The sequence below is a fragment of the Euprymna scolopes genome, chromosome 20 (genome assembly GCF_053919585.1).
Source record: "Euprymna scolopes isolate OS-2025 chromosome 20, ASM5391958v1, whole genome shotgun sequence".
NCBI classification, from domain to species: domain Eukaryota; kingdom Metazoa; phylum Mollusca; class Cephalopoda; order Sepiida; family Sepiolidae; genus Euprymna; species Euprymna scolopes.
This window is the reverse complement of record NC_136501.1, coordinates 114,355,145-114,381,231: the sequence shown is the minus strand read 5'-3', so window position 1 is coordinate 114,381,231 and position 26,087 is coordinate 114,355,145. Positions and strand designations below refer to the sequence as shown.

Here is a 26,087-nt window from a genome sequence, read left to right as displayed (position 1 = left end):
AGTGCTCTCTCTTTGTTAAAACACAAGATTAATCAATGAACTTTACCATATAAATCTACTTTTGTGCAAAGAAACCGAATATGGCACTGAAAATCTCCAGAAATTAATGGTTTCCAAGTAATCTTCAGTAAATGCATATAAATATATTGCAATTCCTTAAAAATTCCATGCATCCATTGAAAAACAGATCTCAAAGTTGAATTGTACTGCATTTTCTGTACAAGAAACTGAAACCTAATACTAGAACTATTTAAAAATGAATTTATTGCAAGATTTTTTTGTATTGTTGTAAATTAACACTTACTAAATAGCTTTCACTTGCTTCCCCAAATATGTGATTCTCCCTGTTTTAGGCAATTAAACGTAAACACACTGAAAACTTGGTAGAAATGAAATTATATATATATATATTAATACGATAGTATGATGTGTGTTCTTTTGTGTGTCACGCTTTCCAGCAAATTTCATTGGTTGAGATTTAATTCTCGAATACACATTTATGAACGCTCCAAACCGCATTCAATTAGCATTTTCTCACTGCTATATTTGTTTTTAATTCTATAAAATTTAAGGTTTTTTCTTTCTGGTAAATGCAAAAGTTATTAAGATATAATTGATTTTAAGTTATTCCGTAGTAAAAAAAAAACAATAACACAAATCTCTTGGCTGGCGGACATAAGTTTTTTAATTTAAAATATTTGGGACAAAAATTGATGCATCACTGCAGTTGTATATTTTGTAATAATATCTACAGCAGTTATTTGTTTTTTTTTTCATTGTTTACTTTTTTACATTTTTTATTGTTCGAGAGAGAGCAAGCAAGACCAACTGACCAACCGATGCTGGTGTTTTCGTTATTTAAAATATTATTGCTATAACTAAATTTTCATTTGTGTGTGTGTGTGTGTGTACTTATGCTCATCTATATGTGTGTGTGTGTGTGTTTTGGAAAAAAAATTGATGCGTTCCTGTAGCCTTATTTTTTGTAATCATATCTACAGCAGTTATTTATTTTATTTTCATTGTTTAATTTGTTTACATTTTTTATTGTTTGTGTGAGAGAGAGAGTAAGACCAACCGATGCTGGTGTTTACATTAATCTATATATCAATACGATAGCATGTGTGTTATTTTGTGTGTTACATTTACATTTTTTTCTTTTGAGTGACTATCGTTTAATTGTTATGATCTTTTCATTTCTTGTAATAAATAATTTTAACAAGAATTCTTCATAAATTTTGGTTTCGGTTATAAGTATAGCAGATGGCATTCAAGTCCTCTATTTTTTTTTTAGAAATAATTTTTTCAAGAATTCTTTATAAGTTTTGGTTTCGATTAGAGCTGAGGGAACTCAAATTATATATATATATACATATAATTTTTTCTTCATAAGTTTTGGTTTCAGTTTCAATACAAGCTGATGCACCCAAGTCATATGGATATACATATATTTTTTTAACTCACAACTGTATGATATATAAGAATCGATAGAAAATTGACTCTATAATAATATATACGAAATCTGCATAAATTAAAATATCATATTTAAGTGTATTTTACGACCAGACTATGCCAGGTGTCCCTGTTAGCTTAGGTAAATACTTTTGTAATTTTAACAAAAGAGCTACAATAATATCAGGGCATCTCCATTTATGCTGAACATTCACAGAATGCCAACATTAATATATTACATATGGAAGAGTCCGCTGTGGAATTTCCACAGGTCCCACTAGTATATATATATAAATTTAATATAAACATTTAATGACATAATATTAGATTTTAGGGCCATTCTAATATTTTAGGGCGGTTAATCATTTGTTTATGAAAAAAAATTTTGTGCATTAAAAAATATATATTTAAAGACAATTATGTGTGTTTATCAGAGGGTTTTGTATGAGCAGGAGGCTTGCCACTCGGACTTCAGGTTAGTTGTGGGGCTACATGTGAAAATTTGGCAGAAAGAAAAAAAAATTATTTTTGAGTGGGAGATTAGTTTCACATATAAATTTAAGGTAAAATAATCCACCATTTCCAGGCCATTCTAGCGTTTTAGGGCGGTTAATCAATGTATTTTTTGATGAGACATATCCTGTGTTTTCTTTTTAGGAAGGACAGGGTCTTTTTTTTTTTTTTTTTTTTTTTTTTTTAGACGATTCTATGGTTTTAAGACGGTTTGCATGATGGGAGAGCTTGCCACTCGGTCTTAGGGTTAGTGGTAGTGTTATGGAAGGATTTTTTATTTCAAAGGGAGTATCATTTGGACTTAAGGTTAAAGGAGATTTTTCAGAGTGGAGCTTATCACTTGGATTTAAGGTTAATGGTACGGCAGGTTGAAAAGAGGCACTTTTAGAATGTGGGCTTATCACTCAGACCTAGATTTAGTTGTAGCGTAATTTTTCTTATATATACTAACTTTTCGAATTGAAAATATATCAAACATTGGAGAACTAACTGCTCTAAAAGACAATAATGACTGAAAAATGGGGGATCATTATCAATGAAATTTACATGAGAAACTGATTCCCCTCTACTTTAAATTCTAAATTATGATCCTTTTCTAAAGGAAATCCATCCTTCACTTCTCTACCTCCATGAATATCACTTAGGTTGGGTCCTGATTTGAACTCGTGAATCAGATGTCATATGCTTTTCCACAAACAGAAGTTATGACCCCTTTCCGAGAACTATTGAGGACAAAGAACAGAAAGTTTTATTGGGATGAAGCACTTGATCATCTCTTCCAACAATCAAAAAAAGTCATAATGGAGATGATTGAGAAAGGTATCCAAACGTTCGTAATGAACAAACTGACGGCAGACTATGGCAGAACAGGAATATTGTACATCCTTTTTTAGAAACACTGCAGATATGAGAGTGAATTGAACATGAGTTGTGGAAATGGTCGCTTATTCTGGTTGGATTACAAATGATGTAGAATCGCGCAATTTAAAATGTTCCATTAGCCATTATTTCAGTTTGTGTCTTGGCTTCTATTGCCGTAAATGGCATAGTTTCTGGTTTCCTCAGAACAAATGTTCTGCACGAGCATTGACATGAGATCAAATCCTTTATGTTCATCAAGGAGTTATTCCGTGATACTGAAGTTGGAAAATTAGGAGTAAGTCCAGCTTCTTAAAAGGCTGTTTGTGACAAATAAAGCTTTAGAGGTGTTTTCTGACACATAGGGCCTGTCGTGTCTCTTTTGTTCCCATTTTTTTATGTGCAGAAACAAGACACCTCTGATGTGTAAATGGCTATTCATTATGCCCTGTATCCGATGGGTGCTTGACACAAGGTGCCTCTCTGAATATTCAAAGTTTCTGAGTTTCAGGCCTACTCAGACATGTTTATGCCTCTGTGACTGCGATGACTGTGCTGGCTCACTGTTTTTTTCAGTATGTGTCTGAATCTTGAGTGAGTTTCAGGCATCATAGTCACTTCTACTGTCACTGAGAGGTGTAGATCTGGGACGCCTACCTGAAATTGCTCCCCCATCCCACTCAAAATATGGCATGTTTGTTGGCTGTGTCTTGTGTTTGCAAGCATAAAAATTATCTGGAGTACTGTTGATGAATATGAATGACTCCCACATCTGTTTTTATTTTTAAATCTTTTTTATTCTAAAATCTTCTTTTATTTAAAAAATTAATTTTAATTTTTTTTTTTTAAATTTTAAAATCATTTTTTTTTTATTTGAAAATCTTTTTTTATTTTTAAATCTTTTTTCTTTATTTTCATATTTTGTTTTGTCTTTTAACTTCTGACTCTTCTACTTCTCCCACTTTTTCTCCTCCCTCTTATATGTCTCCTTCTCCTTCTGTTTCCCTCTCATCTCTGTCCACGTTTCCAGTACTAATGATAAGTACTGTCTTAGTTACAGAAAGAAGCCAAGTGTATAAAAAATATGCAGGAAACAAATTAGAAAAACAAAAGCCAAAAAGACAACCAATTCAAAAAGTCAGAATTAGTAATTTATTTCTTTATTATCCAATCATTTGTATAAATTATATTTTTATTCTTTTATTTTAAAAAGATTCATCTTGACTTTGAGAAATTTCTTCACTTACCAACACTCTCATTCTCATTTTATCGTTACTGTATTTAAATTCAATTGATTTTGTGATCTTTTATCGAATCAAGTTTGTAATTATCAAGATAATTGTATTTCAGATTGACAAGTGCTTGATTTGCTCAAGATAACGATCATTACATTAGATTTAGTGCAATTATAATATATATATATATATATATATATATATATATATATATATATATATATATATATATATATATATATTAGCTATATATACCCAGCGCTACCCAGAAGAAAAATATTGTAGAGCAAAAGGATAAGTTCCATACTATTTAAGAGACACCGAATATCCTAGCTTGTTACAAAAAGTGACTACATCTTTTATTTGGGGGAACATAAAACACATCCATCTTGGTCTATGAAAATCAAACATGAAATAACTCTGCAAGCTTAAATAAAAAAAAGCTTACTTACGGTTTTAAACACAACTATTCTAAGCTCATAATAATTGAAAACATATAAAATATAAAGTAAATTAAAAATAAATTAAATAAATCAACTTTAAAATATATGTTTAAATAGGACAATTAAAAAGATTCTATTGCAACAAACATTAATATCAAGCTAATTATTAAAATAGATTTTCTTTAATCTTATATGCTGGAATAAAAGTGTATCTAAGTCCATTTTTAGTATAAAAATTAATTTGTGAAATAGTGTACCATTTGTAGATATTAATTAACTTGTGAACTAACAGAGAGGAATACGACTTTATTATGGGGAACAAACTGCTACTAGCGTATTAAACGATGCTCTTTGTGTAAACGAGTGGAGCCTAGGCATTTGGACAATGTTTGAACATTGCTAATTCACATACCCATTTCAGCAGACAAATAGCATAATAGTTAGGAAGTCTGTCACATAGGCGGTCGAGTTTCAAACCTAGCTTGATATAGTTGTTAGTTTAGCTGCACTGAAGAGCAGTAATAAAGTGAAACAGTCTGGTTGTGGATGAGTATATATATATACTAGCAGTTCAGCCCAGCTTTGCTCGGGCCCTATGTACTGTTCATAACTTTATGTGCATATATATATATATATATATATATGAAAAAGTTTGACTCGTGTCCAAGTAACCTACATCGAAAATTTCAAGTGTTTAGACCCAAAATTGGCAGAGGAGTTTGGTAGAGTCTGCAAAGGTCAACTCTTTCAACTTTGACCTCTTGGCAGCCAAATTTCCCCCCCCCAAAAAAAATTGATTAAAAAGCTTGCTGCTTATCTGAATACCCTTTATATAAAATTTCAAATTTGCTGAATAGCTTGCTAGAGACCGCAAAGGTCACATCTTTTGAACTTTGATCCCTTGGCAGCCAAATTTTTGGTCAAAAAGCGATTAAAAAGCTTGCTCCTTGTCTGAATACACTTTATGTAAAATTTTAAATATTTAAACCAAAAATTGGCTGAGTAATTTGGTAGAGACCGGAGAGGTCAAATTTTTTAAAACTTTGACCTCAATTTTGACGCCTTTGATTTTTTTTAATATTTCAATTTAATCAAATTAAAGTTTGATCCATGTCCAAGCAACCTACATCTAAAATTTCAAGTGTTTTGACCCAAAATTGGCGGAGGAGTTTGGTAGAGTTTTCAAAAGTCAAAGGTGATATATATATATATATATATATATATATATATATATATATATATATGAGAGACTATGATATATATCTTCTTCTATAATATAAAGCTGAACGTCTGTGTGTGTGTCTGATCCCGAATAGGCTCCTATATGGTTGACTATTATAGAAAACTGATTACATATAATGATAGAAGATGTATTGAGACACAGCAATGAGTATGTTTGATCTGGCATAATGATGATTCAATAAAATTGTGTGGTCTGCGTAAGGGCCTTGTCCACAAAGTATGGAAATAAAAAATTTAAAAATTAAAAAAAAAAAAAAACGTTTACAAGTGTTTTGATATAGATGTACATAATAATACTTTGATAAGTACGTTTAACTTAAATAGGGATGGTATGATAAAATTGTGGGGTCTCCGTTCGCGCCTGGCCTCCATAGAATGGAAATAGGCACAAACTTTAATAAAGACTTTTCATATCTATCTACGTAAGTATACTTTGATAATTATGTTTCAGTTTGGAGAAATATGGTATAATAAAATTATGGGGTGTTCGTTCGCACCTGACCTCCATAGAATGGAAATTTGTCACAAAGTTTAACAAGGTTTTTTAATATAGATCCATGGAATATTGTGATAAGTGTTTCAGTGTGAACAGGTATGGTATAATAAATTATGTGTTTTATCTATTTTATTTTTACTTTCATCATATTTTGCTTTGGTTTTGATACGCCCCAAATTCGAAGCTATCTCTTTACAACCTTTCCTTTTCATAACCTATCATACTTTCATAAATCAGAGTCCATTTTCTGTAGGCTGTTTTTGAACCCAGTTAATGACGGATACTTTTGCTAGTATATATATATATATATATATATATATATATATATAAAAAAGTGAAAATGTCTGTCTGTGTACATTTCCCTATGCAATAACTCTGTCAATTTTAACCCTACAGATTCAAATTTTATATACAGGGTACTGAGATTTGGGAAAATCGATGTGATTGGTTTTCGGACAGAAATTTGGCGATTAAGGGGTCAAAGTTCAACGATTTGACCTTTGAGAACTCTACCAAACTCTTCCTACAATTTTGGGTCTAAACACGTGAAATTTTAGATATAGGTTCCTTGGACATGGATCTAACTTAATAACTTGATTTTAGCCCAAAAGAATAAATGTTAAGGGGTCAAAACAGGGGTCAAAGTTTTAAAAAAAAATTGACCTCATCGGTATCTTCCAAATTACTCGGACAATTTCTGGTCTAAATATTTGAAATTTTACATAAAGGGTATTCAGAGATAGGGCAAGCTTTTTCATCGGTTTGGGTCGAAAATTTTTAGTTACCAATATATAAATGTATGTATGTATGTTTGCATGTCTGCCTAAAACATTCAATAGAGGCGACGGATTTTACCAAGATCAGTATCGTTTTGAAGTTCCACCTTTCATACGACAAATATCGAAAAATTGGCTAAAAACATTTATATCTTCCCCTTTAACTAGGCACTTTTCTACGGGGGTGGGGTGGGTAACTTTTTTTGCAGATATTTTTGAAAGTTATCCTCTCCTTTAGATTTTCTAGCCTTAATTCTAAAAATGTCACTTCCGGTTTGGCGGTGGTCGTAACAGCATAGACGTTAGGTTTTTACCCCATTCTTTTCCTCCTTTGCGGTACGGCTTCGAGCCTGCCTTCCTACTACATTTTTTTTTTTTGTTCAACAAACACATCCAAACACCCGGGCAACGCCTGACCGAAATGCTAGTATATACATATATGTGTCTGTGGATGAGATACTATTATATATGCATATATATATATCTGTGGAAATATTCTTTATTAACTTATATTTCCTTTTTATATATGCTAATCCTTATTTAAAAGCTCAATGTAATTACAGAGCATATAATGAATAAATGACAAAAGTCTATATTCCAAATTTCATGATGTTGACTATCTGATAAATTACTTATTTTAATTCCATTGACACTTACAATTCTTGACAGTATCTGTTTCATGGCACAAAATCATTCACTTAATTATTTTATCAATCAATGAATCTATTTTGTCCTTAACTCATCATAAGAAATAGCAACAATCAATCCACCAAAAGGAAATAAAATGCGTTTAGACATGGTTAAAAAAAATCCGAAAATTGGAAGAGAAGCTGCAAATACCTTATAGTTTGCTTAAATTACGCCATTTTGAACTCTGCCAATTTTTGGATTTTTTAATCATGTCCAAATGCATTTTATTTCCTCAGTCAGTAAAGTTTTAGATGTTTTTTTCCGCCAGTCTGTAATCCTAAAGTTTTTAATGGCTTTTCCATCAGTCTGTTATACTAAAGTTTTTAATGGCTTTTCCTTCAGTTTGTCATACTAAAGTTTTTAATGGCTTTTCCATCGATCTGTCAAACGTTTAGATGGCTTTTTTATTAGTCTCTCATGCTAAAGTTTTAGATGGCTATTCCGTCAGTCTGTCATGCTGAAGTTTGAAATAATATTTTCATTGCTGAATATGCAGATTTATCGTAAAAATCTGTTCTTGTTTTTCCTACTTTTTCCATTTCCTCTTGACATTATTTTACAGAATTTGCAAGAATTAAATAAAACAATTTTTTTCAAAATGTTTTATTTCATTTTATTCTTTGTTTTATGTTGTTTTCTTTCTATTCTGTTTTCATTCGTTTATTTGTATTTGTTTATTTTTATTTATTATGCTCATCTTTGGGTGTGATCTCTCTTGTTAGCAATCTCCTCAATTCAACCCTTTAAAAGAAAAAAAATGGGGAAAAAGATGTTTTTTTTTAACTCCATTTTGTTGCTGAAGCTTTTTTGCAGCTGTTCTGAGAAATCCATAAGTCATGGAATTGGCTTCCAAATTGAAGTGAGAAAATAAAAATGGAAGATGAAACTGAACAGAAATATAAAAATTAAAACCAAAAGCATAAAACGACATTTTGATTTTTAAGTGAATAACCGAGGTGTGCGTGTGTGAGATAGAGCGTGCTTGTACAGATAGTCATGATAAACAAGGTGAATTAAAAGGGGAAAAAGAAACCGTTAAAGGGGTTTGTTTCTACCTCAAGTAATATTGCATTTTTAACTGCTTTAAAAGTGCTTCAATGTGTTATGCATTGTAAGAGGGAGTGAAGTTTTTCAAACAAGCTCTAGAGTCAGATGTTCTTTTTTTTACAATAAGGAATCTGAGTCGACAATTTTTGTTGAAGGAGTCGATCAGATTTTTTAAATGATTCAAAAATTGGATATTTGTCAGTCACCTCTTCGCTTTTGAATAAGACCATTTTATATCATATCTGTAATTTGATTGCCCACCTCTTCTTCCTGCATCGCCTTCTCACAGCCATGATGTTACTAGTCTCTAGTCTTTTCTTAAAGTCTTCATCAACTAGGCACAAACCCTTGTCCCATCGCCACAATACTGTATCCCTGTGCCTGTTTTACAAATATTTTAATGGAATGTCTTCTGATGAACTCATTGCACTTGTGCCCCCTTGACGTACATATCCCCGACAAACCTGCTTAGCAACAAAATCATACCCCTTCACTGTTGAGATCCCTAAATGCCAGAAAGCTGTTCTTCCTCCGAACGGCTAAACTTTGGAATTCCCTTCCTGCTACCTGCTTCCCTGAATGTACTGATATGCAGAAGTTCAAATGTAACATAAACCAACATCTTGTTAATCTTTCTTAGGCATAGTCCCAATTAGTAGCCCCTTACATCCAAGTGGCGATATTCAACATTGATCGCCCTTCGGGGCCCATGGCACAGTGGATAGAGACGTTGAATCTCTATGGTTCCAGGTGAGCGTTGTCTGAAGATAGCGGTTTCAATCCTACCCAAAGCCGGCCAGAGTCTTGATTGACCAAAAAACGTGGTGAGGCGACAACAACTATGGAAAAAAGCAATTGATGAGGATGAGTTAGGAGGTTCGGCGTTCCTATCCCATCACGGTTAACCATCTGATGAAGTAATAGTTGGACGAAACATTGTGAAACAACAACTAAAAGATGAGGATAATAGTCCACAATAAATAAATGGATAAATAATACAAAATTACTCATCTGAAAAAGAATTCCAATTAATTTAATTGGTTAATATAGTACACCATAAATACCATTTACAAAATGGGCAAAAATAATTGTTTGTAAATAAGTTTTTTTTTTGTTTTTGATAAATTAAGAGATCTACTCATGTTATACACGATTGAACTGCTATATAAATGTATAAAATTTTATGTAAACTTCAAAAAAGTGATATGATTCTCTTTTTTTTTTTCAATTATTTTGTTCTAGCTGGTATGAGACCTCCTACTGCATCTCAAACATTCACCTACTATCTTATACATTCCAACTGAGATTCTTTTTGAAAATTCTGTGCAATTGCGTACTTGCACTTGGTTCACCGGGTATATTTGCCAGGTAGTTTTTAAAATTCTTTTACAGATGGTCCAGTTGCTACTATAATTAGTGGAATGATGGAGATCTTCCTAAGATTCCAGTTTCTTTGCATGTCGTACATAAGACTTTGTTATTTTATCTTTTTCTTAGCTCTTCTCAGCATCTCAGCATTTTCTTAGCTTTCTCAGCATCTTTGGAGACACTAATTTCTACTAAGGTTACTTCTTCCTCATCTTGCTATGTCAGGTTTAACAATTTTGTTTTCAAGGTACATAGCTGTAGGAATTGCATAGTCATAATGGATGTTTTACAACTTCTTTCCAACTGTTCTTTTTGATATATGTTCCAAGGACTTGCTGCGACATTCAACTTTTTTATTATTCCAGTGAAGATATCCACACACCCCATTATGTAATATTGTATAGTAATATTGTATAGTAATATTGCTATTATTCCAGTGAAAACACACTCCATTGTGTAATATTGTATAGTAATATTGTTATTATTCCAGTGAAAACACGCTCCATTATGTAATATTGTATAGTAATATTGTTATTATTCCAGTGAAAACACACTCCATTGTGTAATATTGTATAGTAATATTGTTATTATTCCAGTGAAAACACGCTCCATTATATAATATTGTATAGTAATCCTCTCCCAGTAGAACAGCGTCAAAGTTAAGTCGTGTGACGTTTGACCTCATTAAATTCGTGCACCTGTCATTTAACTTTATAATCGTTAAATTAAAACAGTTTTCACTTCCTCTCTCAGCGTGGCCGAGCAGATAAGATGTCAGGTTTTTTCGCCTTTTCAACCTTCGTGTGAAGGCTTCGGGTTCGAGCCTACCTTCCTACAAAAACTTTTTAAATTTTATTTTATTTTTATTTTTATTTTTACGCTGTGTCATTCAATCCGGGGGACACCTGGTATTCTGCTAATATATATTTGGTCTACACGTGTTTCTTTGGCTTTTCCGTATATGTGTAATATTGTATAGTAATCCTCCTCCAGTAGAACCTTGCAGTTGGATGTCAGGTGGCTCACACTCTCTATTTCTGTGTAGCAGAACCTGCACTTGTTGCTGAGACCACTTCTCTTTTTAAAAGTGTTAGTCGTTAAACGGTGATTTTTGGATAGCCATTATAATTCTCTACTTATCATAGTGAAGCGATCTTCTTTTTAGACAGTTTGTGTGTGTGTGTGTAAATATTGCTTTATTTATTAAGGAGAAACAGAACGTAGTTAAATCTAATTGATTCAGACATGGAATCGTTCCTATGGACACTTAATTTTGCCTACGTTGATTTACGACATGCATACAAACATATGAGATAAAAAAAAAAAAACCCGGAGAAATTTATCTAATCATTAATTATTTATTTTCATTGGCAAAACACATGCACACAGATCCTTAACAATAAATTAAGGCCTTGTCTCTATGATACTGAAAATATTATCTATATATTAATATGATAGCATGTGTTATTTTTGTGTGTCACGCTTACATCTTTTTTCTTCCAAGAGACTATCGTTTAATTGGTATGGCCTTCACTTTGTTGTAAATAATTTTAGCAAGAATTCTTCATTAGTTTTGGTTTTGGTTTCAATTATAGCTGATGACACTGAAGTCATCTACTTTTTTTTAATAAATAATTTTACCAAGAATTCTTCATAAGTTTTAATTTGGTTTTCGATTTAAGCTGATGCACCTAAGTCATATGAATATATATTTTTTTATTTTTGAAATCACAACTTTATAATATACTAGCAGGACCTGTTAATGTTGTATAGGTGGGGTCTTTCTAGAGAAAGACTGGGTACATATTGATGATGGGAAGAAGAGAGAAGAGAACGACATTTATACATTTTACAGTTCTTTAGATGTTTCTTCTTTTAACACAGATATTTAGAGAGGAGGGTTATCAGTTCTTATAACACAGGAGGGGACTGTCATTACTTATGATAGAGAGGGGGACACATTACTTAGATGGTTTATACATAAAGTTCATTATAACGATGAGTGGACACAAGGATGTTTCACATTACCTTTAATTTGGTTGAAAGACAACACGGAGATGCAGTTACAAAATATGACGTGTTCTTTTATTACATTCGGCCGGTTGCAATTATGATGACATCCAGGAATTCAAAAGTCGACTACATGGTTAAAACTTTCTAACCCTTCGCTTCCAAAGGGGGACCCTCTTCTGACCAATGTCAGCTTTGTCTCCCGTCTGTCCAATTCTGTCTAATCTCCTAAAACTAGCAAACTATATTGAGAATTCATTTTCTGCTATGACGTCAATATCTCTTCTCAACATAGCTGGTAAAATTCTTGCAAGGCTGCTACTCAATCGTTTAATCAAACATCTGGAGGATGGCCTCCTCTCTGAAAGTCGATATGATTTTCGTATGGGACGTCGTACAGTTGACATGGTATTTGTTGCTCATCAACTCAAGGAAAAATGTCAAAAACCATACCAGGACCTTTACACATGTCGATTTGAAAAAGGCCTTTTAAACTGTAAACTGGGCAGGTCTATGAAAGATCATGGCCAAATTTGGATGTCTTCACAAATTCATTTCACTCATTAATTTCATGATGGGATGATAGCTTGTATCATAAATGATGGAGAGGCTTCCAATGACTTCCCAATCAATAGCGGTGTCAAACAGGACTGCATACTTGCACCAACGCTCTTCAGCATGTTTTTTGCGGTGCTAATTGATGCATTCAATGCAAAAGATCCCGGAGTAAACATTACTAAACATTATTAAACTACTAGACAGATAACAAATTGTTCAACTTAAAACGACTTAGTGCTGTCACCAGGATTAAGACCACCATCATACAAGACCTTTTGTTTGCTGATGACTGTGCTCTCAATGCCAACACAGAGGCAAACATGCAATATATTGTTGATCGTTTTTCTAAGGCATGTGACAATTTCGGTTTGACTATTAATCTAATGAAGACTGAAGTACTGTACCAGCCTACTCCTGAAAAAAATATGTTGAACCTCAGATCTTAATTCTTGGAACCAATCTAAAAGCTGTGGACAAGTTTACTTTCTTGGGCAGTACACATAGACGATGAAGTTGATTGCAGGATAGTCAAGGCCAGTGTTGCCTTTAGACATCTCAAAACCACTGTATGGGGCGTAGAGGAATTCAGCTTCAGACCAAACTCTAAGCTGTGATTCTTACCATCCTCATGTATGCTTGTGAAACTTGGATTGTATATGGCAGACATGCCAAGAAACTGAATGATTTGCATATAACCTTTTTTTTTTTTTTTTTTCACAGTGATCACCACTTATCAAGGCCCGGAAGCCACTCAGGGATAAGGGTTATTGCAAGTACATTACGTTAGTGAGGAGATTTGCTGAAATGTTTACTTAAGGGGGCGGTTCATTGTAGCATTACAAGCATATGCTGTATTTTCGTGGACATCGGCAATATTACCTAATGTGATTCAACAAGTCATATCATTTTTATTTGTTGGTCAATTTTTAAAAGAATTATATTGATGGAAAAGAATAAAATAAGCATTCTAATGATGTTAATTTATTTTTCATTTATGCGTTCAATATTTTTATGCTCCAAGTTAAGAATGAAAAAAAACGGTAAAAAATGACAACAAAATGGGAAACAGTTTTTTCAATGTTTACATTTTATATGTTACGTTTGGATACATATGCGCGGGGTTAAATTTGATTGAATATGGCTGAAATTTGACAGGCTATATAAACATAGAAGTCCATCTCTAGGTGTATCAGAATTTTTGGAGAATTTTTGACACCCCTAACACAAAACTGCAAATAAAATATAAAAAACTCGTAATTTCTCTTTTAAAAGTGGGTTGTTTATTTTCTTTATGGAATATACTTCCAAAATAAACAATTAAAGTTGTATAAAAAAATAATAGAAATATTATTTTTTATTTAAAAAAAAAAAAACAGTGTTTACAAAGTGCCGGTGTGCTTCCATGTAGCCATTTTTTTTACGTAATGAAATCAATTGAATTTTACGAGTTAAATATTTTTCAATTTTTAAACTTCAAAAATCTATCAAAATTTTTCTATCGATTTAATTTTTACGATATTTTCAGGGTCAGTGTACAATTTTATACCCTTTCCAATAAACCGAATATAATATTTTAGACAAACGTTTTTTTAAATTCCGCCCACCCCCATTTTGAAATATCTATTTAAATTTAAATAATTAATTAATGTACCAAAGTTTTATATATCTCAAATTGAAGATAAAAGATCAATAAATAATATATTGTAAATTAAAATAAAAAAGAAGTGTTTTTTGGAAATTTACCTGTAAAGTCCAAAGTGTAAAACCTTTTTTTTTTATTTTTTAAAACATTGATTTTTTTTTTTTTTTTTAATTGGAAGCCTATGTTCTGCTTATATTGTCCAGTACGTAATGGACGATAACAACAATTTTTTTCTATTTCCTTCAATATTTTCTTTTTTTAGATATTTAAGAAAAAAAATTTCACTCGACAAAAAAGAATGAAAATATAATAAATCAAAAGTTTATGTATTTCTTTGAGAAAAGAAAAAAATTCCTGGAGTGTCGTTGTTGTTTTTTTTTTCTTTTTAAGGAATAATCTTATGAGTAAAATTTGACTATTTTTAAACTATGGGAACATATTTCTCAAGGTAGAAGGTTACACGCCTAACGCGAACGTGTGGTTTTTATGTCCTTTTGTTCATCCGTAGTTCAAAACAAGGAGAAAAATTACTTCCGGTTTTTCAAAAAATGCTTCCAGTATTGCACGTTTTTCAAATAGCGAATTCTTTTACTTAAAAAAATAAATGGAATTTAAAATATAAATATGGATAAATTCTTAACAATGAAGAATGGAACTACACATTGAATTGGTTTTTTTTTTAGGTAAGTGATTTTTTGGAATTTATGTCGATTTTTTATACTCGAAGGAAGAAAATTTAGTTGGTTTTCTTCAAATCTTTTTTAAAGAAAGCCGATTTAAAAAATCAAATATTGCATATTAAACCAGTTATTTTTTTTTTAAATTTGGTCTTTTTGTTTAGCTTTTAGTTTAGATACAAATATTACATGTTTCATCGATGATGTATGCCCCTATTTAATTAAGATCTGCAAACAAAAAGGGAGGAAAGATCCGAATCTTTTTTATCTCAACAAGAATCCACACATGTAAAAGAATGCTCATTAGCATAAGTGAACTCTTGTCGTCATACAAAAACAAAATAACAAGATTCTATCTTGTAAATGGAATCTGATGGATGACATATAACATAACCCTCACTCTTTTTCCTCATAGACTTGCTACAGTTTGAATTGCCTTTGATATGTTGGCATAGCATGGGATGGAATATTGGATGAAGACAGTATTGCCAAGATTATATTTCTGTTTCATACAGTGCAGAAAAGGAGGCTTGGACGGTATGGCCACATTGAAATAATTAATTACAGTTCTTCAGGTTAGTAGATACAGAAGAACTGAGACACTAGGATCAGTTTACAGGAGAAGCCCCCCCCCCAAAAAAAAAAAAACATGAGATGAATAAAGACCTAGCCAGATATAGGCTAATTTGGAAGTCAATTTCTAACATCCTTCTAACGTATGCATATAAAATAGCCATCATCATCATCATCATCATCGCCATCATCACAACAACAACATTAGACTGCTTAACTAAATTGCCTTCCAAACTTAACTAAATGTTTATCCCTCTTTCTCAACATGGCCATACCATTAAAGTCACCTGTTCTGCACACATCTCCTTATAGCAGGGTTTCCCAAAGTGGGCCCCACCAGTGAGGCTGAGGGGCTCCGGAAGCCCTTTCTTAAAGATAAAAAAATGCTTTATATGAAAATGGTGGCAGACATTTAATTATTGATCTTTTTTACCCAGTAAATTATCGCCCCATTAGCCTCCTCCCACTTTTCGCCAAAATATTTGAGACAATAATTAACCAAGCTCTAGTCCATCACCTTACAGATACTAAACTTCTGACTGACCAATAATATGGATTTAGACAAGCCCGTTCAACAGCAGACATCCTAACTGTAATCTCAGAACGTATATACCAGTCACTGGACAAAGTGGAGGAGGGTAGAGCAGTAACTCTAGATATATCTAAGGCTTTTGACAGGGTATGGCATGAAGGTCTTCTCAGGAAAATGAAATCATATGGTATCACTGGAAGAATACATGACATAATTAAATCCTTCTTAGATAAGAGAAAAATCCAGGTTGTCCTCGACAGTTGTACATCTAAACAATACGCTATAAATGCGGGAGTGCCTCCGGGGTCTATCCTGGGACCTCTGTTATTCCTAATATTCATAAATGACCTCCCTGACAAAATTGCCTGTGAGATGGGTATATATGCTGATGACACCACACTCTGTAACAGACATGACAGGAAAACAAATGAACACATATCTAAAGAAATGGCAGAAGCACTAAAGGATGACCTCCGATCTGTAGTGGAATGGGGGCATAAATGGATGGTCACCTTCAATGCTACTAAGACTAAACTCGTTTCCTTTAATAATTACAAGAAACCTTCTCTGCCACCAATAGCAATGGCCAATGATTCTTTATCTGAAAGTACATCCTTTAAACTCCTCGGCCTAATGCTTTCAGGAAACATGAGTTGGAACAATTACATCGATAGTATCACCAGGACCAGTGCGAAGAAGGTAGGTTCTCTACTGTGCTAGAAAGCTACTAACGCCCGAAAGTATCCTATACCTCTATAAGGCCACCATTCGCCCATGTATGGAGTATTGTTGTCATATTTGGGCTGGTGCATTTGCCACTAGTCTCTCGCTCCTAGACAAGGTTCAAAAGAGAGTTGTCAATCTGATAGGTCCTGAACTGTCATCTAAACTTTAGCCCCTGTCCCATCGACGAAATGTTGCATTCTTCTGCCTTTTCTACAAGTACTTTAACGGTGAATGCTCTGACGAACTGTAAGCACTTGTGCCCCCTCGACGTAAATACCCCCGACAAACCAGACAAGCAGCTAAATCCCATCCCTTCACAGTAGAGATCCCTAGATATAAGAGAGCCTTCTACTCCAGTAGTTTCTTCCCTAGGACAGCTAGACTTTGGAATTCCCTGCCAGGTCCCTGCTTCCCCAACTGTACTGACATGCAGAAGTTTAAGTGCAACGTGGACCGATCTCTTGCTGCCCAACTCCCTACACAGTACCCCTAATGCCTATGTCCCTGATAGTAGCCCCCTACAACAAAGTGGCAATATGCCTTGTTTGGGGTGAAAATATAAAAAAACAACAAAAACAAAAAGACTAATGAACAAGTATAAGTGAAAATTTGAAATTAATGTTTTTCTTATTTATTTTAGAAATTATCTTGTTAGTGCTCCATGAAAAACTTTTGCCCTGTTCAGAGGATCCATAGTGTCCTGAAGTTTGGGAGATCCTTCCCTATAGCATCCAGATTTAATCTTCCTCTGGGGTCATCAGAACTAAGCCTGTCTTTAAGAGATCCGTTGTATCATTCTCATATCATTTCTCTCCATACAACGCATGTCTTCAACCCTCACAGACCGGGTTTCATTTCCATGCATCATCAAACTGTATACACATGCCGTGTTGACAAGTAGTAACACTCTGCTGGTTCGTAATAGCAGAATTTCTGTAAAAAGAGAAAGAGAACAAGAAAAAAAAAACAGCTGCTTTCAAGATACTAAACCAGTAATACCTGGTGTAGTATTAGACCTGATTAGGCTCTGCCAGCTTCCTCTGAAGGAGGAAATTTGTAGGGAGTATCAAATTCACAAAGTGTCCCAAGTTGCATGTGTATTCAGCTCATAGCCTAACATTCCCAAATGGTCACTCATCTGGTACTGGCCAGGCTCCATGTTGCTTAACTTTAATGATCTAACGAGAACCGTTGTGTCAATGTGATTATCCCATATATCTCAAGTACGATATGTAGTTTTGTTGTTTACATTTTGTTCACTTTGGCACGGGAAGGGAAACAATTGTCAATTTAACACTGCGATGCTTTTAAAAATATTAAGTTCTGGAACTGAATACAGACAAAATGTCTAAATCCAATTTACAAACCTACTTTAAGCTACTTACTTTTTATTTACTTGTAAAAAACATTTGCTTAACGAAAATGAGTATTTGATTGACAGAATTTCAGGATGATTAGTTCAATGGTCTTCAATTTTGTTATTAGTAGTTGTGCGCTTTGAATTTTTTTAAAGATTTTTTTATAAATGTTTCTTTGTAAAGAAGAAAAATAAAAGAACTAGACTCTTCTATTATATATTATTTTTTATATTTTTTGGAATCCTTTTAGAAGAGGCTTCATAATTTGTGTATTGATTTTTTACAGACTGTTATCCTCATCTTCATAGTTGATGTTTCACCACTTTTCGATCAACTTATCGTCTGGCATTCTTCAGGTAGTTAACCACAATGGGATAAGAATGCTGAGTCTTGTAATTGTATCCTTAGTAATTACTGCTTTCCATAGTTGTTATTGTCCTACCACGTTTTGGCTAAGTAAGCCTCTGACCGACTTTGCGTAGGATTAAAATCGCTATCTTCAAACAATGCTCACCTGGAACCGTATAGACTCAACGCCACAAGATGAGATGAAGATGAGGATAAGTTTGCAAAAATCAAAAAAAAAAATCAATAGACCCTAGTCTAGGAGAAATATAATTTTTTTTTCTTTTTCAAAATTCACCCCAAATAAGGCACATTGGCATTGAGTCGTATGTGCTATAAAGAATTAGGACGTCCATATAAATTAAACCCCTTAAGTGTAGAGTTGTGCAGCAAGATGCTTGCTCTCATTACATCTAAATTTCTGCATGTTGGTGCAGTCAGGGAAATGGAATAGGAAGGGAATTCCAAAGCCCAGCAATCAGAAAAAGAAACAATTAAAGTAGAAAGGTTTCCTGCATTTTGGGACTTTTACAGTAAAAGGGTAGCATTTTATGGATTGTCAGGTTGCTCGAGGACATTTACATGGAGAAGGCACCAGCATATCAAGGTCATCAGAGCATATTCCATTGAAGTACCTGTAAAACAAGCACATGGATGCTACATTGCAGCAATTGGACAGGAGTTTGAGCTTGCTAGACAAACTGGGATCTATTAGATTGGAAACTCTTTTTGGACATTATTTAAGAGTGAGAGACTAGCAGCTGGTGTACCAGCCTAGATTTAACAACAATACATGCATGATTGAATGGTGGTTTTGTAGAGGTATAGGATCTTGACACAGGAGAGAAGTTTTCTAGCACAGTAGATGGAGTCCACTTTCTTTGCAACAACCTTAGCAGTGTCTCGCATGCATTTATACCAATTCATGTTACCTGTGAATATTAGGCCAAGGAATTTTAATGCTGGATTCTTATGTAGACTACTTTTAGCTTTGGCAGTTGGTGGTTGAAAAGGTTTCTTATAATTGTTAAAGGAGCTTTGTCTTAGTAACATTAAATGTTATGTATTTATGAGTGTATTCCACTACAGCAATAACACCAGTCTTTCTCTGCTTATCCCAGCATTGTTTCCAGTCGTCTGAACTTCTTTTCGCCATTAGATTCAAGCAATACCGATTCAGAAGAGCTGCAGATGGAGAGTGTTCAATCCATGCTTCACTATAAATTCACCTACAGGCATCCATTTGTCTTTCAAGATTGAAAAGAGATCAGCAAGAATCATCATCATCATCAGCAACGTCATCAGCATTTTATAACAACTTCTGGAGGAGGAACCCTGCTCTGGTTTCTTTTCACCTTGTTTTATCTCCGACTAAGTGTGGCCAAGTAGGGCCTAGTTGACTTTCAAGATTGTCTCTCCACTGGGTTTTGGCTTTCCTCTAGGTCTTTCTCAATGCCTCAACATCTGGTTTGATGCTCTATTATATGTCCACCTGTTCTCTGTATACCTCAAAAGGCAACCTGCCCATTTATGTTTGTATGGTGCTGATGTTTGATCCAGGTGTAGCTAATGCTGAGCATAATACGTTATATATACGAGAAGATGTACCCAACGTTGCCTGGTATTAAATGTAATGTTAAGATCCTAAAAAAAGAAAAAAAAATGAAGTAAAAAAAAAAAAAAATGGAAAGAAACTGAGAAGTGCGTGCGAGTATTATGTTTTTTCTAAACAGTTCATTTCTTGTAAGTAAAAAACAAATATGCTTGAGCTGAGATCGAAAACAAAACCCAAAGACAGAGAGCCACGATTTTTAAAAAGTGTATTTAAACCTACTTATTCTTAACATTGTGAATGATTTGCGCATGCACAGTCATGAAACAATTGACAAACAGATGAAAATTAGCAGCACTTTTTTTCAAATGAAAATCGATTAAAAAGTTTTCCACATGTCTGAATACCCTATGTACTAAATTTCAAGTCTGTAGATAAAAAATTGTTGAGTATATAGGTTAAGAAGTGTCCTCATACGTACACATTCTCACTTTTATATATATAATTATTTAACTTCATTAAATATCTAACTATTAAATATTTATTTATTATATTAACAGGTATTTAGAGCTAATTGCTCAAAATCATGCTCTATATCATCATTATCGGTTTAGCATCTATTTCACATGTTGGCATTTGTTGGACGGCTTCAAAATCTAACCTATCTCTTGTTGTGTCTTTATCATTCTTTTCCTCAGGTCTATTTTTATCATTTTCTTGCATATTTTCCTGGGTCTTCCTCTATTAACTGAACCTACTACCTCAACTGTTCTACATCTATAACCGAAGAACTTTCACCCTTTCTTTCAATGTGACTATATCATCAAATTCTCCTCCTGTTCTGTATGCATCTCTTTATACTGTCCAGATTTAATCTTCCTCTGAGTTCATCAGATCTTGGCCTGTCTTACACATCCAAGGTATCATTCTCATATAATTTCTTTCCATGCAACGCATGTCCGCAACCGTCAGTTGCCAGGTTTCATTTCTATACATCTTCATGCTGCCTGTTAGACTCTTCCCATGGTGAACAGTAGCAATGCTTTGCTGGTTAGTAATGGCAGAACTTCTGTAAAATTACTCCATCCACTCTTAATTCTTGCAATCACTCCAGCACTTGCTCTTCTTTATACTTCAATGGTGTCATCAATGTTACATTTCTGAACAATTCAGTATATGTATAAAATTTAAAGAGGTCATTTACTGTGAATAAATTCTTACCCTTTTCTGCTTATCGACGAATTAAAATTAAAGAATTTAAAATATTTTTAATATTTTACTGTAAATGGAAACTTTCAAAGCATTCACTAATATCTGTGATTTAGTTTCGATTTTGAAAATTTTGTCTTCAGTTCTCGTATTAAAAATTCTTTGTCACATTTTTTTGTCCTTTCTCTTGTGAGTTAATTAAAAGTATTCAAGAGGCACTAAAAATACTGTCGTAAAAATAAAGTTGATATCTTTTTCAGGCTAATTCTATTTTGAGACTCATTAACATTTTTTTTTCTGCAGGCGGCAGCTTCAATCGGGCCCAATTCTGTAATAAATAATGGCTGATGTCTGATATAATATTTATTAGCTTTAAAATGAAATACGTATGATATATATTTATAAACCAAATTACAGTGCAATATTTTGTAAAATAAACGTTTATTTGTGTAAAATTAATATTTTGACGTAATGCACCATCAGCTTTTTTTTCTTGCCAAGGTTGTAAATGGAAGAATGCAGTAGTAAAGAATCCGTGTGTTGTTCTTCAATGGTGATATTTTCTAATGTCCGGAAGATTACACTTGGCGCGTATGGTATGAAAGTTATTGTTGTATTCTCTCAATTAAACAGCATTTTCTTATATGGATATTTGGTGCCAATTTACTGAGTATAGCAAACATACAAGCATTTATGCAAACGTTTTTTTCTTTTTAAGTTATGAATCATCCAAATTATCCATAGTTTTACACTATCTCTCCTGAAAACAAATCCAGTGTAATAACACAAACGCACAGCTAAAAATAAAAAAAAAAGATAAAAATAAGAAACACATTAGTAATTTTTAAATTAATTCATCTAAAGAATTAAATTTGGAAATTATTTTCATTTTTGCGCCGTTTCTAACATAGAGCAATTGAGTCTATAATATTTCAATTTTTACAATGAATAAAGATTAACAAAAAATCACATTTGATTATTGCCATTTCATTATTACAAATTTTATTAGTGATTTTCATGCCTGATTTTCTTTTTACACACATTCTATGTACCTGATCTAAATTGAATCACATTTAGTTAAACTAATTCCCAAATAGGCCCATAATAACTACTGTCGGAATACATATTTCTCAATGTCTCTGACTCACAAAAAAGCAAATATAATTGGTCAAATCAAAATCTGTAATAATTTATGACAAATTTTTAATCTGTTGTCGAGCAATTATCTGTAATAGATAAATTTTCACGGTGTTGTAAGCTATGATATTTAACCTATTGTAAAGGAATGAATGTACATAAAATGTTTGTATGTAAAACGCCAATAAGTATAACAAAAATAAAATGCTTTTGTGACAACAGTGTAACGAAAACAGGAAATTTAATCTCATTAAGGGGGAAAAAAGTTGACAACATGCTCAAAACATTCTACATTCGTCTTGTTCTATTTACTCTCAACCACTCCCCATCCTCTCGCCTACAGTATTTTCATAACAATTCATTGATATGCAAATCAGTAAATACCAAACTACACGCACCCTTAAAGATCATCCCCATAAACTCATGCTCAGTCACATCTCCAGAGGATTCTAGGCAGAACTAGCTATTCAAACACTGTTAAACACAGCTAGCTCACACTACACGGCTAGACACAGCTAGTTCACACTACACGGCTAGACACAGCTAGTTCACACTACACGGCTAGACACAGCTAGTTCACACTACACGCCTAGACATTACACGGCTAGACACAGCTAGTTCACACTACACGGCTAGACACAGCTAGTTCACACTACACGGCTGGACACAGCTAGTTCACACTACAGGGCCGGACACAGCTAGTTCACACTACACGGCAGGACACAGCTAGTTCACACTACACGGCTAGACACAGCTAGTTCACACTACACGGCTAGACACAGCTAGTTCACACTACACGGCTAGACACAGCTAGTTCATACTACACGGCTAGACACAGCTAGTTCACACTACACGGCTAGACACAGCTAGTTCACACTACACGGCTAGACACAGCTAACCCACACAATTCAATGCCAATGCTAAAAAAAAAGTCTGGCTTAGATTATAACTTAATCCTCTCCATACCTTAACGATGCACATCTCAAAAGTCTGACTCAAATCGTATTTTAATCTCTCCATTTCACGACAACGCTTTTTATAAAATTCAACCAGAATTTTATTTTGATTTCACCATTTCATGACAATGATGTTTTTTTTTTAAATTCAACCTCAATTGTAATTTAATCTCTTCATTTCACAACAACGATGCTTTTCATAAAGTCCAATCTGAAATAGTATTTTATCGCTTCATTTTACGAATTTTCACAAAATCAGACTCTCATATCACCTGCATCATTTTATATTTCTGCCGAAATAGCTTGTAATTTCATTAGTAAAAAGAAAATAATTGTCAGCATATTCATGAAATTCTACATTTGTCTTGTTCTATTTGTTGACAATTATTTCCTCCCACTCCTTTCGCTTACAGTCTTTTTATGACATCTTTTTTTAATAACTGAATTTTTACTTTGTTCATTTTTTAATTCAATTCATAATCTGACATATTCTTTGATGAAGGTCTATGAAAAATAAATCACATTTTGTAAATATTAAAAAAAGATGTATTATTTAATGTCATTTTAAAATTGTGTATCTATTAACGCTTATGAATTTATTTAATTTTTATTTATTTTTACAGGTAAGTGTTTTGGAATATTTTTGGAGTTTTGGAAGTTTCTGATATATTTACCAAGACAGTTTCTACAGATTTTTTAGATTCTGAAAGTCAGGTAGGTAAATTTTTATACTGCCCTTTAAAAAAATTTTTTTTGTTCTACACCCCCTCCAATATTTATACTGCCTTTCTTAAACATGGCCGTCACTGATGTACACAACACTTCTTTAAGTGGATTTATTCATCTTTTTGTGTGTGTGTGTGTGTGTGTGTTTTTTTTAATTTATTAGATACCAAATCTTCATTACTATCTGAAGCTGAATCTGTACTATTTTACGTTTTTGTCTTACAATGCTCCATTACATTAATATCTGTTCTGCTGTAATGAGACCATTCTCCTAGGTATTACCACCTCCTTCTCGCTTTTCAGAACTTCCTTCTTACTTAAGGGAAAGAATTAGTTTAAAGCTACTCGAGATACCCTCAACAGACAATGCCGACAGACTTGCTCAAGTGAAAACACTGGCTTGCTTTTTCGGCCTTTCAACCCTGTGCCACATGTTTCTGCAGTGGGGAAAGGAATTAAATACCTTGAGATGAAAAAAAAAAAGAAGAAAAGAAGAGATATCAGAGAAAATCTATATATCTATAAAAGTGAACATGTGTGTAAGGATAATTCTCAACCTATATACTCAACGAATTTTTGATCTACAGACTTGAAATTTTATATATAGGTTAATCAGACATGCGGAAAACTTTTTGATCAGTTTTCATCCGGAAAAAAAGCCTGCTAAGAGGTCAAAATTGAAACATTGGTACGTGGTGGTCATCGGATTTTTATCTGTCAACAGTTTCATGAAAGCGCAGACGTGAATGGTTCTCATTACAGATTCTTTTGTTAGGAATAAGAAAGTTTAAATACACTTTTTAAAAATCGTGTCAAGCTGGCCAAATGGTTATCGTACTTGACTTGGTGTTTTTACATTTTGGTTTCGATCTCAGCTCGATTATTATTTTTTTTACTTACAAAAAGTTTAGAAAACAAAATAGTACTCTCATGCACATGTTTCAGTTTTTTTCTGTTTTTTTTTTTACTTCATTTTTTTAAGGAATTCAACGTTACGTTTAATTTCTACAATATTTTTGTTTATAATATCATGAGGTTGTTTGCACGGCAACTGAGAAAGCTGACATGTTTGCCCGTCAGTTTGCCTCATAGTCTACTTTGGACCCAGCAAACCACTCTCTCCCTGATTTACTTTTGTGGACGGAAACCACACTAAATAACCCGTTCTCAAGTACATGATATCATAAAAAACCTAGACACCTCAAAAGCATGTGGATCTGATCTCACCCTGGCTGTACTATTAAAAAAATGTTCCGCTGAGGTTGGTCCAGTTCTCTCCAAACTCTTCAACAAACAACTCATGCTTTCCTGACTACTGGAAAACTGTGGCTGTGCTATTAAAAAAATGTTCCGCTGAAGTGGCTCCAGTTGTCTCCAAACTTTACAACAAATGCCTTCCTGACTGTTGGAAAACTGCTTCTGTGGTACCAGTTTTCAAGAATTCTGACGAAAGAACTGACTCATTAAATTATCACCTCATTAGCCTCCTCCCTCTTTTCGTCAAAATATTTGAGTCTATAATTAATCAAGCTCTAGTCCACCACTTTACAGTTGCTAAACTCCTATCCGACCATCAATATAGATTTAGGCAAATCTGTTCTACTGCAGATATTCTTACTGTAATCTTTGAACTTATATACCATGCACTAGATAAAGCAGGGGAGGGGAGGGCAGTAGCCCTAGGTATATTTAAGGCTTTTGACAGTCTTCTCATGAAAATCAGATCCTATGGTATTACTGGACGAATACTCAAAATAATTAAATCCTTCTTAAATAAGAGAAGAATCCAGGTTGTCCTCGATGGTCATACGCCTAAACAATATGATATAAATGTGGGTGTACCTCAGGGGTTGATCTTTGAACCTTTATTATTCCTAAGATACATAAATGACCTTCCTGATAAAATAGTCTCTTAGATGGATGTATATTTGCTGATGACACCACACTCTATAACAAGCACAAGGGG

General features: G+C 33.4%; 1 protein-coding gene across 6 annotated transcripts in view; it reads left to right on the top strand.

Moving 5' to 3' along the window:
- Window positions 1-26,087, top strand: part of LOC145241576 (ankyrin repeat and IBR domain-containing protein 1-like) — a 575,864-nt gene that overhangs the window by 272,821 nt on the left and 276,956 nt on the right. For 2 of the 6 annotated variants that reach the window (XM_080104666.1, XM_080104658.1), the window contains exon 5: window positions 21,804-21,898. The exons of 3 other annotated variants lie outside the window; for them this stretch is intronic. The gene's annotated coding sequence lies outside the window, so the exon portion shown is untranslated. Of the gene's footprint in view, window positions 1-21,803; window positions 21,899-24,018; window positions 24,110-26,087 lie in introns of all 6 variants that reach the window. One more of the 6 variants, XM_080104659.1, reaches the window with a different exon arrangement.